Source organism: Symphalangus syndactylus, chromosome 2 (assembly GCF_028878055.3).
Source record: "Symphalangus syndactylus isolate Jambi chromosome 2, NHGRI_mSymSyn1-v2.1_pri, whole genome shotgun sequence".
In the NCBI taxonomy this organism is placed as follows: domain Eukaryota; kingdom Metazoa; phylum Chordata; class Mammalia; order Primates; family Hylobatidae; genus Symphalangus; species Symphalangus syndactylus.
The window spans coordinates 51,528,318-51,541,829 of NC_072424.2; the positions used below are offsets into that span (position 1 = coordinate 51,528,318).

The 13,512-nt window shown below is 38.1% G+C and overlaps 1 long non-coding RNA gene across 2 annotated transcripts in view; it reads left to right on the forward strand.

The window, feature by feature from the left end:
• The window catches only part of LOC129469802 (uncharacterized), a 51,483-nt gene that overhangs the window by 25,139 nt on the left and 12,832 nt on the right, over nucleotides 1-13,512 (forward strand). For both annotated transcript variants that reach the window (XR_008653100.2, XR_010118616.1), the window contains 3 exons: nucleotides 3,810-3,878; nucleotides 9,604-9,742; nucleotides 12,662-12,744. This is a non-coding gene — a long non-coding RNA (uncharacterized lncRNA). The remainder of the gene's footprint in view (nucleotides 1-3,809; nucleotides 3,879-9,603; nucleotides 9,743-12,661; nucleotides 12,745-13,512) is intronic.

The following is a 13,512-nucleotide window of genomic DNA, read 5'->3' on the forward strand; positions in this document are numbered from 1 at the left end:
GAAGCCTAACCATTTTTATTTCTTATTGCAGTTTGAATTGGAAAGGAACACAAAGTCCTAGAACATGGTAATTCATCTCCCGTTTCTTTGTCTGCAACTACAAGTAGGAGATAGTTCAGAACCATGCCAATCAGAAAACACAACAAAGCTGTATTAGCTTCTTATTTGTTTACTGACAGATCACAGGCCACTTCCCTGGAATCTCAGACATCCTGTTAGGTCTTAGAGGCTCCATCCAGGCATACCTAGAGAACTTCAGAAAAGAAAGGGCGTCTGAAAGGGCTCCTCTTTTTGTTCTGTGAACATATCATAGTTGAGTTGAGTTTTTAAAATATTCTCCACCCTTGTTTGTTTCTTAATGCAATACCAAGATGTAATTTGTATGGAAGCCAAAACTAGAGACATGCTGAATATGTGAATACTGAGGAAGTGGTTTCCTTAGCAATAACAGGCATGTGAAAGTCAAAACTTCCTTTCCTTCTCATGTGACCTTTTTCAAAGCAATTCAGATAGAGGACAATGGAATTGAATTCCAAGCACCCACAGTGTTCATGAATTGCTAAGCAATGATTCACCAAGTACCCAAATTACTCTAGACTGCTTGAGCATTTTATTAGTGAAATTGCTTTGTATTTAAAATTTCCTTCCTCACTTTGTACATCAGTTTTCCTCATTCCTACAGGCCACTTTTCCACCACTTTGAGACAACAGACATAAATAGAGCAGTACCAAGTAGTGATTAGTATAAGGACTTCAGAATATCAGAGTGTCAGAGCAAAACATTTCATACAATATTCATAACTATTTCCTTCCTTTGGAAACATTAGCTACTAGATGCATATAGAAAAAGTTTGTTTGATAACTAGCTAAAGTTTGTTATTTCCTCAAAATAAATAATATAACTTAATTTGGGGGAATTCATTCAGTTGTATTTTAGAAACACTGAAGTTTTCTTTTGTTCTAATTACCGATGTATTTTCACCCACTCATCCTGGAAAAAAAAAAAAAGTGCTACATTTGGCTTACAAATTGCACATTTGGCTTAGTCCTCAAAGGTGGTAATTTATTTAACAATACATTAGCAAGCTGGGACCTTCAAGTGGTATTTTTTTTGCCTTTGATTAAATTGTAGTGTTTTGAGGAACATAGACAAGGCAATCTTATGAACTCTTATTTCTCTTTATAGTCTGTGAATTGTGAATTTCAAAATGACTAACATTACTTAACTTCTTTCAAAATTCTATTAAGTGACTCTGCAGTGAGTGTTGCCAGACAGACCTAATACCCAGGTAGCTATAGGTCTGTGATCCTGATCCTCTGTGCTCCTGATATTTGTGTTTCACAGGGCTGTAATAGTGGCTCTCATACTGGGTTATTATAAGTATTCATAAAGTGTGTAAAGCAAATGGACTAAGTAGAAAGGCACCGTAGCAACCCAGGTGAGGGGTCATGATGATGGAGGCAAGAAGGCAAGATCTGGGATGTTTTAAGGTGGATTTGATGCTCTTAATAATAAATTATATGAATGGATGGAGAGAATCAAGGATAACTCTAAGATTTTGGCTTCAGCAACTGGGTGGACATTGGTGCCATTTAACTAAGCTGGGCTGGATGCAATAAGGCGCTTTGATAACATTTGCATTTAATTGTGATTTTTAATGCCTTTACTCAGGACCACGAGTACTTGGGGAATTGCAGTACTAGTAGGGGAAATACGTTAGAAGAGTGGGTGTTGCATAGTAGCTGCTCAATAAACATTAGTTCTCCTTTCCCCTATCTGTCTCTTTGTTGTGACATGGACTTTGTTGTGACAGTCAATTTAACCTAAACTGCTCCTAGTTTAATGGCTCTTCTGGACTCAGAAGTAGTGCAACATACAGCCTTCATATTCAAGTGGCCCCAATCGTTATCTTCCTTGACAGTAAATAAGAGGTGAGTCTTAATAAAAGTATAAGGATCTCAAGTGAATTCACTATCTAACCACCTTCTACAGGGCTTGTGAGATTGTTTAACAGTCTGAGTGGCCCAGGCAAGCAGGGTAATTTTTCACACCTTTAGACAAATACAGTGGAGATACAAAGTTTGCAGCGTTCTTATCTGGCCCCCACACACTGCACTCTGGCAGTGAGAGAGGTCGGGCTTTCAGGAGGTTTTTTCTGAACCTGGACACGCATCCCACAGTGCGTGTGCACTGCTTACCCTCAGCGAAAAGTGGTTCTCATTTTTAGTGGCATAAATCCTATGATCATCCCCTCCCTTTTCTAACCAAAGCTGGTTCTGGAAGGTGGGCACTACCCCACAGTGTTGATTTGACTAGTCCTGCTGCCACTGTAGCCAAAGTCACTGAGAAAGTACTTGATTGTCTTTAGCAGTAGAACAGCCAGGGTAAGCCAGTGGAAAGATGTTACAGAGTGACAAGTAAGTGCTTGCTAAAATATTTTTGGTACTCACTTCAGGTTGACTCAGCGGGTCAGAGAAACGTGAATCCAGAAGTTAGGAGTGACCTTGGCTAAGTCACTTTATCTCTCCAGCCATTGAAAGCTTGGATTAAATCATAGGCTTTAGAGCTAGGTTCCATGGAGCTTTGGAGTTCTGTTATACATGTCACGGGATAGGGACCATTGATAAAAGAGACTCTTAGCAGATGAGAATCTGGACATCTGGGCTCAGAGAAGCTTTGAATTTACCTGTTTTTATACACTGATTTAATTTGTTTAAAAATATCCATGAGCGAAAAGGAAAAAATAATTAAAAGTATAGGCTAGATGGTTTCTAATTTCTTTTGAACCTGGACATTCTAAAATTGTTACAAGAATAGGTATATAGATTGTAATTCATATAAGAACCAGTTAACTAATATAAAACAACAATAACATGAACAACAAGCACTGTTTCATAACCAAAGATTACTCTCCTAATCTTAGCCAGAGTCTTATAAATGTCTATTTTTGTCCAAAGAGTATTGAGAAAGATATAATAAATAATTCAGAGTAAATCTGTGGCAACTAGGAGAAGAAATTTAAAAAAAGAGAGAGAGAGCAAGCATGAGGTTAAGAAGCTGGTAAATCAGCGAGGTTCTCCCTCTAACTTAGGGAGAAAAAGTTCCTAATACCAGCCATGCCTATTGGCCGAACTCATTGTTACCTATTTTGCTAATTTTTTTTTTTCTGACCTTTAAAAATGTCATAGGCATTGTTGGGTGTTCAAAGTGAAAGTCTTAAAGGAAATAATACTTTGTCCACATCATCGGGCAACATTAGGAAGAATCAGAGCCACAAAGGGATGAAGACAATCCTCTTTGTAGCCATGTAGTGGTTCTATCAGTAACAGCTGGAGTCAATCTCTCTGTGCAGCATATTTTTAAGAGGTGAGTTGTTTGATACCTGTTCCCCATTATCCAGCATCTTCAGAAAAGGCTGAAGCAGCCTTGCAGTTTTTCTGGCACGGTTTTACCCCTATTAAAAAGGCTATTGTTGAACTGTTCAAATTGGGATGCTTTGATTGTTAGCACGTTCAGTGCTCTGTGATTACCGTAATTACAGACCTGTGAAGGTCAAACTGACAAAACTGAATATAAACTGGAACTGAATGTAAACTGGGACAACTCACTGCATTAGTTCTTTTTGCACTCTTTGGTTGTTGTTGTTGTTGTTGTTTTTCCCTGTTGCCGTTGTTGTTGTTGTAAGAGTTGCCAAGTGTTAAATCTATAATAGAAAATACAAATGAAAGTCATCGATTTTACAGTTTGGCTTTGACTACATAGAATCAATATTCAAGGAACTAAAAGGAACGCTCCATTGTACTTTCAGGTCCAGTTATACTTTCGGGTCATTACCTTCCTCCATCGTCATGGTCTTGAGTTCATGTGATGTATCCAGGTATGTTTTAAAAGTGGGTCATGAGTCTTCAATGTTTTGCAGATTTTTTCCTTATTTTTCTCTTTGCAGGAATGTGACTCTAAATACAAAATACATTTTTTGTTTGTATATGTATAGAGGAATATGTAGCAGAAATAGTTCTCATGTAAGGGGAACCCACACAATTATACAAAAATAAATGAAATGGTCTCCCTATAATTGCATGGCCAAAGACCAGAATAAAATTACTTCTCAGGTACACCAAACACAAACTAGTCTTTATTTTCCTTTGTCCTTACTGATGGCTTCAAACAATAGTTTTAAGTAATAACTAAGTAAAAATAGAGGCTATTATCTTGTATGCCATGTGGAGGCATGAAAAAAGGTAGAAAACAAAATAAATATAAATTCTTTCTACACAACACACAATGCTGTTTGCATAGTGCCAGGAAAAAGTTTGGGGTCAGGACAAAAGCTATGTCTAAATGAAGCCAAAATAGAAAAGCCGGATGGAAATTAATCAATTCACAAAATCCAGATGTTTCATCTACTGAGATCCAGCCATCTGAATTTTGGCTGCCTGAAATGTTCATGTTTCATCCAGATGTTTGCTTTCAGGTAGACATAACGTCCCATGCTTAATTTCATTATAATTTACCATATTGTTCAAAATGTTAAGTGTTCTCTGGCTAATGGCAAGAATAAGGATAAAAAACACTATTTTTCATGTTTTGGTAGAAATGGCATTGTTAAAGGATGATTGTTTAAAGGATAAAATAATGACTCTTATAAAGTATAAAATGAACATGTGTCACAAACTTTATTTCACTCATCAATTAATAAGGAAAATGTTACAACTAGTTCAAAGAAGCATCCCAAGGAGATATATATATATATATATACCCATTCATACAAATATATATACAGTAAGGAACTTTGAAGTGAAATAACAAACAGATGCAAAGTGGGTCTGTTCATAGGGCAATAGACTATTGCATTTTAGCAGATATAATTAATTTTTATTTCTATGGACAAGAGTCATATGCATTTTTACCAGTTTTCTACAACTTTCTGAGTTGTAAAGTAGTCCAAAGACAGTGGAAGGCAGAGATAACCCAGAGGAATGCACTAAATAGAACACTTGCTAATCTTTTTTATTCCTATTTCAAAGTCTTTAAACTTTAAACTTTTTTCATTAAATATTTTGTTTACTAAACTAAAATTATTTATGTATACAAACATTTCTGAATTTTCATGGTACTTTCAGTTAGCATCACATAATTTACCACTTGCTTGGACACTCCTAATTCTATTCTTGATTCCTGCATATATCTTGCCTCACACACTATGTTGCGATTCCTCATTTTAAAATTGCCTCCTATTCACTCCATTGGTGAGGAAAGGATTTCTCTGTAGTGTTATGGGAATGGCCAAACACATAATACTTCACACTGGACAAGTGAGACCAACAGCAGTGTATTAGTCATATGTACTCACAGACCACGGGAGAGGGACACCATGCCAACAGGGTCACATGCAGCCTGTGCTCAGGAACAGAGTGGGTGACAAGGAATGTGGGAGGCAGGCTTTGTAGTATTAAGAGGATAAGGTGCCCCCCGACTCCCATGAGAGAATATGAGTGATTTGTTTGAACAATTCCACAACAGGAACCCACTAGTCAGAAATAAGCAGGAAATGCATCCAGACTGTTTGATAAGGAGGGTTGTTTGACTAGGGGGACGATATCCACAGAACAAGAGTGGGAACAATGCTTAGACCATTTGAGATCCTACCAATTTTACCAGAGGTCAAGGCAGCACATAATATTGAGCCTCAATTTTAAGCCTTGCACCACACTTCTTGAGAGCAGCAACTAAACTTATCCATTGAATTAACAATTCATTGAGCTCCTATGATGTGCCAGGTACTATTCCAGGCTCTGGGCATGCAGCAGTGGGAACAAATGTTAAAAGATTTTTGTTCTACATTCTAGGGAGAGTCAATAAACGAAAGAGAAAAAATACTTAGTATGATAGATAGTGATAAGGGCAATGAAGAAATTTGAAGCAGGGGATGAAGAAAGAAGTGCAGAATAATGGGGATGGGGTTCTATGTTGAAATTTTAAATACCATGTGGAGGAGCCTTTACTAAGATGACATTTGAGGTAGGACCCAAAGAGGTAAGCCATGAGGATATCAGGGAAAAGAGCTTGGAGATGGAAAGACCAGCATCATAGCCCTCCACAGTAGAAGAATGTTCTTATGTCCGAGGAAAGCAAGGGGTTCAGTATGGTCAAAATGCCCTAAGCTAGAAGAAAAGCAGAAAGAAATGGGGTCACATTGAGATACAGGGGTTAGAGCACAAATTGTGCAGTGCCCCCCAGCATTTGATTTTTACTGAAAGATATGGGAACCCAGAAAAGGGATGTGGATAAAAGAATGGCCTGCTATTTGACCAACTTTTCTCTTTCATCTCTCAAAGAGCCTAGCAAAGTACTGAGCATATAAAGACTGCTGAATATATTGTGATTGGTTAATTGTAAAGGGAGCAACCCCTTTCTTCACTGCTTTCCACAACTTTTTACCTTAATCACAATTAGACGCAGGTTTATTTCTACCTAAAAATAGACTTACTGTAGAGATATGGACACTAAGAAAATTCAGTTTATACATAGTTGAGGTGTGAGCCAAAACCCATTTCTTTAGTGATGAGACCTGGATCTCTCATTAAAATATCACAGGTATAGTAGAAACTAGCACACTTACATACAGTGAAGGATACAGCCCATGCCAATTCTAGAATTTTCTACAGACCTCTACCATAGGACAAGGGACATTTGAAATTTAATATATTAGACACATTTCACCTAGCTTTTATTCTTCATAATTTTTTTAATTTTTAATTTTAATTTTTATAAGTTCATAGTAGGTGTATACATTTATGGGGTACATGAGATGTTTTGATACAGATATGCAATGCATAGTAATTATCACACCCTTCATAAATTGTATTTACATAGTGGAAATATGTTTCAAGCTGTGGAGCATTTATAAATTTATATTGGGATAGCATCTTAAAAATTTTCCCTTCTATGAATAAGTTCACATGGAAAAACAGTACATGTTATAAATTCTGAAATCAGCAACTTGACTCTATATTGTGCAGTTTGACAGACAGGACTCATAATTTAGTTCAGTCATGGTTTTCCTGAGTAAATGTAGATCTATCACTGACATAATTAGCCCATCTTCATTTTCTCCCACCTTGGTCATAGATTTGATTTTTTATCGTTAGCATTTAGAGAGAGTAGCATGTATAATACAATAAAGAGTTGGATATGGGACGGAAAAGTTGAAGGAATCCCTTCACCTGCTGCAGGAATGTATCATTCTGAACCCTAAAGCTGATTCTATTTGGTTTTAACAAGTTATCATCTCCAAATCCTATCATGTTATATTATGTTAGAAACATTAAGTTACAATGGGAGAGTCCCAGTAAGTGGAGAAAGTTGAAGGTTGTCCGATAAAATTAGGCAAGGGTTCACATGCATGCTTTGTCACACACTTCACTGTAGACACATCTGAAAATGCACCCCCAACACCCCTAACATTGTCTTCCTGGAAAGCACCATTTATTAACAGGACTCAAACATGACCTACTCAATAAAGATCTTTCTTCCTCTGTTCCTCCCTCCCAGAACTGACAATGCATTCACTGTACCCTATATACAATTTCACTACTGATAATATGTACCTCTAGGTCTGTTTCTCCTATTGGACTGGAAGCAATTTAAAGATAGTGACCTCACTTTTATTATCTTTTTATCCTGAACTCCCAGCACAATGCCTGGCACATGTAGGACTGAAGAAATATTGTTAATTATTTAATTTTATCACACTCACTAGATCTAACATGATAACATGAGAGAAGGAAATTCTACTTCAGCTCCATAATTTGAGAAAGGTCATTCTTCTTTCTTAGACGCAGCACCATGACATAACAGAGTCACCACTAGTGGCAGTAGAGTTTGGTGTATAAGAAGAAATGGGCTGGGCACAGTGGTTCATGCCTGTAATCCCAGCACTTAGGGAGGCTGAGGCACGCAGATCACTTGAGGTCAGGAGTTAAAGACCAGCCTGGCATACATGGCAAAACCCCGTCACTACTAAAAATACAAAACTTAGCCAGGCGTGGTGCTATGCGCCTGTAATCACGGCTCTTCAGGGGACTGAGGCAGGAGAATCACTTGAACCTGAGAGGCAGAGGGTGCAGTGAACTGAGATCGTGCCACTGCACTCCAGCCTGGGAGACAAAGTGAGACTCCATCTCAAAAAATAAAAATGAAGAAGAAGAAAGGGATCACTAGCCTCTGAATAATTCTGTTTCAGCATTCTGTTACAAGTTTTTTATTTAATGAAGGTATTTTCATCTTCTCTTCAGCAGTAGCATCACTTAAAAACCCATTACGTGTAAGAGGTGGTGTCCTTGAAACTGGAAGTAAAGATTTCCCAACTTTCTGAGACTCTAAGGGTTGAGCTGAAATTTGTCTTTCATGCAGAGTCTTGCTTTGTGTGAGAGAGACCATTCTGTAGGGCCTTTTTAAGTCATGCACGTGTAATGAATTTACTTATTCCTTGACAAAGTTCTGACTGGTGAAACATTCAAATGTCATACTTTTGAATGGAATTTATACATTCTGTGTTCTGGTTTTGTTTTGTTTTGTTTTTCAAGCAATGGTTGCCTTCTTGGAGGATAGAATGACACTTCTAGGACCATTATAATATCCAATAATGTTTCCTCTTATAGGCCCAGATATAGGGAGTTGGGGCTCTATGTTTTAGGAGGAGGAGAGGACCTAAGAAAGAAACTAGGGACCATGGCTGGGCGCCACACTATGGCAGCTGTCAGGGAAAAGAAGGAGAGACCAAAGGGGTCCTTTGAAAAATAATATAGACTCTGACAGTGATAGGTTAAACTCTTTTTCCCACCTCAGAAACAGAAAGCCAAATACTGCATGTTCTAACTTCTAAGTGGGAGCTAACTACTGTGTACACATGGACATAGAGTGTGGAATGATGGGCATGGGAGCCTAGGAAGGGTGTGGACGGTGAAAGGGGGGTGGGCGATGAGAAATTACTTAATGGATACAATGCACACTATTCTGGTGGTGGATACACTAAAAGCCCTGAGTTCACCACTACACAATATATTAAGGTAACAAAATCGCACTTGCACCCCTTAAATTTATACAAACTTTTAAAAGTGGTGTTCCCTTCTGTATTATAAATCCCCTATCATGTCTTACAAGTCTTCATTTACTTTGTCAAACACGATATCTTTGTGTTTGGGAAATAAAGGAATAGTGGCTGCAGCTTAGAAAAGAGTAATGAGATAATTGGTGGGGTGTGGCCTTAGAGTGGTGGTCCCTGGTAGCAAGTGACAAGTGGAAGCCGGAGAAGCTTTACGCAGCATTTAGACACTCACTAGGGATTCCCAGAAATGTTGGGGAACAGCCCTAGAATTCCTAGTCAGGCAGGTTGGGAACTCAGCTGGCTGTTACTATCAAAAGAAAGGGGAGCCTTGGAAACCAGAGAAACGAGAAGCACTTGGTTGAAAACAGATGGCTTTTTTCAAAAGAAAGTTAAGGTAAGACTAAAATAAGTATACATTACACTATGTCTCTCCTAAGGAGCAACAAAGTTCAAGTGCATGTTCTTGGGTTACTTTTCTGTCTTTACTCCTGAGGACTAAGAGACCCCAGAGACTGGCAGGTGCCTCCAGAAAGATGAACATCTAGTCAGATGAGAAGGTAAATGAGGAGAGAGGAGGACATGGCAGCACAGAAGGAGGAACACAGGGAGAAACTGGAGAGGTACCCTCAGTGGTGAGAGAATGCTTCGGGGCTCTCTCAGCGGCTTGGACTAAGAACAGAGGTGATAATTATTGTAAGGAACAGGTAGCAGGGCACAGGCTCTGACCAGTCAGGACAGCTGAACCAGCCCATCAGAATGGACAGGGCACAGGCACTGACCAATCAGGACAGCCAAACCAGCCAATCATAATGGACAGGGCCACGAGCAGCCAGTAAGGGTGAAGGTTCACAGGGAGTCCCACAGACACTAGGGGTCTCCAGTCCTCCCTACATGTATATGTCAATCACTCTCATCAGATGGACCACTCACTAGTGAAAAGCACCCTGCCTTCTGAGGGTGGATTTGTGCATCATCACTGGTAAGGAATTTTACCATTTTGGTCAGTCCCTTTCCCCCCATGCCTCTTTTTCCTCCCCCCTTCTCTACTGGGCTCATTTATGAGCTATTTTTTCTCTCTTCCTACTTTTCCAGCGTGTTCTGCAGCATGCACTCAGCTCTTTGGAATTCTGTGGGTGGCAAGGGTTTTCTCCTCCATTTCATGTGCTCAGTGATGTGGAAAGAGAAGTATGAACTCTGACACTTTCCTTTTGCGAACATTTTGATGAAAGGACAAGTGATAGTCACAAATTTCAAAACATGTGGCAGGGGAGATGTAGAAGACACCTCATTTGTTACCGGCAGCAGCTTCTTTCTCAGATCATCCCAAAATGCTGGCATGTGCCCAACAGCTTAATTTGGAGAGAATCCTATTTTATTCAAGCCTCAGATAGAATAGGCTATGAATGGTTCATTGGATAAATACTCATTCTCTCCCTCCTCTAAGCCCTAGGTCTGTCCCTCTTGCACCCTCGTCATCTTTGCTATTTCTCTTTCATTAAATTCCTTTGAAGTAGTGGATTATTTCTTCTGTCTTTGAACATTCCTTCTGGCTAGTGGATTTCAGAAGCGCAAGTGCTTTAAACTTTTCTCTCCCCTTTTGAATTAATACTGTATTCCACATTTTTTTCTTTCCATTTTTGGGGGACCAACTACTGTGTTGTTTTATATTGCATTTTCATTTCAGAACTATTTGAAAATGGAACTCATGCCATGCACGTGAATATTTTGCTTCCTCTTAGCTGATTTAATCAGCATGGATACCATTATTCATGCAATTGCATGAATAATTTATCTCACTGTTGTAAAAGTTTAATAAAAGTTTTCTTGTCTTTATCAAATTCCATGTTACTCTTTGTTCATTTTATAGCAGCAACATAATCAGAATATAAAGCAGCTCATATCAAAAAGCAATGAATGGCATAGACTTTATTAGAGCTCTTATGTTATTTTGTATTGCCATTTTACCTGTGATTGAATAAGATTTTATATATGAAGAAAATAAGATAGATCTATTGATCTCAGCATGACCAGCACTAACCAATCCATTTCACTTTTGATTAGAAAAATTTGGAGTCACATTATTACAACTAAGATGCCCAGCCTTATTTGTACTATCCGACAGAACATATGTTTCTTGTTCATGCACATGTGTATATATATGAGACTCTTCTACCCACTGTGTAATACTATTTTATGACTAACTCTTAATCCAGAATAATTGGTATTTCTTGCATAAAGGCACCAGAATAAATATTATTTGTTCACAGTTGATTTTTCTGTTACAGCCACAAATTAGCCACTTTGAATCAGTGAAATTACTCTACAGATTAAAAGTATTTTGATAACATTTACATGTTTTCCGTTAATGTAAGAGCAGCAAACCTTATAAACAAGAACCATGAACACAATAGAGGATTAAGTATCTATACACAAGAGCAATACATGGTAACTTAAAGTAATGGCACCTCTTCTGTGGAATATTCATTGATCTTTGGAAGAAATAGTAGCAATTTTACAAAAGAAAATAAAATTACTAAATATATTGTGCATGCTCTCTCTTGCATGCACTGTCTCTCTTAAACATAATGCCTTATTTTGGTCTTTCTATAGTCATAGAGATTTAGGAAATGGTAGAAGTTCTAGAAGAGAGACAGAAAAAGGACTGAAGGCATAAATGTGTGTATATAAAATATTATATATAATACATACTAATATATAATAAAAGGTTACTAAGTATGAAGATATGTAAAAAGATTATTTGCATGTATTTATGAAGAAGGGTGTTTCAGTTGTAATTTTTAAAAAATTTGCTTGAGAACAAATCAAAAGTAATGGATTTTACTTGAATTAAAAGATTTAAGATCTGGAAGAGGCATCAGTCATACTCATATTGCTTAGTTATGGTAACGCCTAAAATAATTATTTGAATGTTTCCTGAAATTAAATTTTTTTTTTTTTTTTTGAAACGGAGTCTCGCTCTGTCGCCCAGGCTGGAGTGCAGCGGCACGATCTCGGCTCACTGCACGCTCCACCGCCTGGGTTCACGCCATTCTCCTGCCTCAGCCTCCCGAGTAGCTGGGACTACAGGTGCCCGCCACCACACCCGGCTAATTTTGTTTTTGTATTTTTAGTAGAGACAGGGTTTCACCGTGTTAGCCAGGATAGTCTTGATCTCCTGACCTCGTGATCTGCCTGCCTCAGACTCCCAAAGTGCTGGGATTACAGGCATGAGCCACCATGCCTGGCCAAAAATTTTTATAATTTAATCTATGTGATTATGATTAAGTTCCACATCTTTGTTTATTAATACATGATGAATAATATCAATATTTGGCATTGTTTACAAACATCAAAAATAACCCTGAAAAATTAAAGGAGAAAAGAAATGTATTACAAAGATATGAGAGCTTCTGGTTAGGATGTATAAAGTCAAGAGACCACTGCTCTCACCCTAACAAAGGAAACAAGCCAGAGAAGTTATAAAGGTATGATTTTTTTTTTGCATTAGATTGCTAAAGACTAAAACAAAATTTAAATAAATTAAATTCCAGAAAGAGAAAAGCCCTTTCTGTGAGAGAAGAAACCAAAATCTGTGGACACGTAAGGAGAAAGAGCAAACCCGCTATAGACAGAGGTAAGGAGAAGCTAGCCAAAATTCTAATAAAGGTTTAATAGCTATGTGTGGCTAGCCTGATGTATGAGATTCCAAGGTGGTCTGTGAGAGTGCACTTACACACCCAGTTGCCAGTCTTATTTCACAATACCTTCACTGAACACATGCAGTAGCTTGCAGAAGAATAGGAGCACAGCAAGAGGGCAGAGAGAGCTTCCTGCACCTCAGGCCCTTAATGAGTGCACAACGGTGCTTCTCCAATGCCTGGGAACAGGGAAAGAAGGTAGAAAGATATTTCCTCTAAAGTGGATCAATTACACAGAAACCAAAAGCTGGAGGCACAATAGTTGAACTGAGAAATATCAGCCACAAGTCATTCAGAGCCTTACATGAGTGCAAGATAGTAACATGCCAAAACCTAAGGGCAAAGCAGCAAAGTATGAATAGATTTTGTGAGGCTTAGAAAGTCAGAAGCAGAGCTAAAGAGACAAAAGACCACCACAGGAATCCCCAAATCTGGGTAATATAGTCATTGGGATGTAAAACATAAAGACATTTCCAGAATTATACAGTGCCCAGATAAACTAGTTCCAATGCTGCCTGTAAAACATTTGAAACATATGGTGAATTAACAGATCTAACAAAAGCTACAACAAACCTCAGACCCAGCTCAATTATACATCAGATTGCTTTAGCTTTATCACTTGCAGCCAGTCACAAGAACAGACATTTCTTTTCCTTGAGTAAATAATATATATGTACTTTTACACACAATTTCTGGCATAAAAA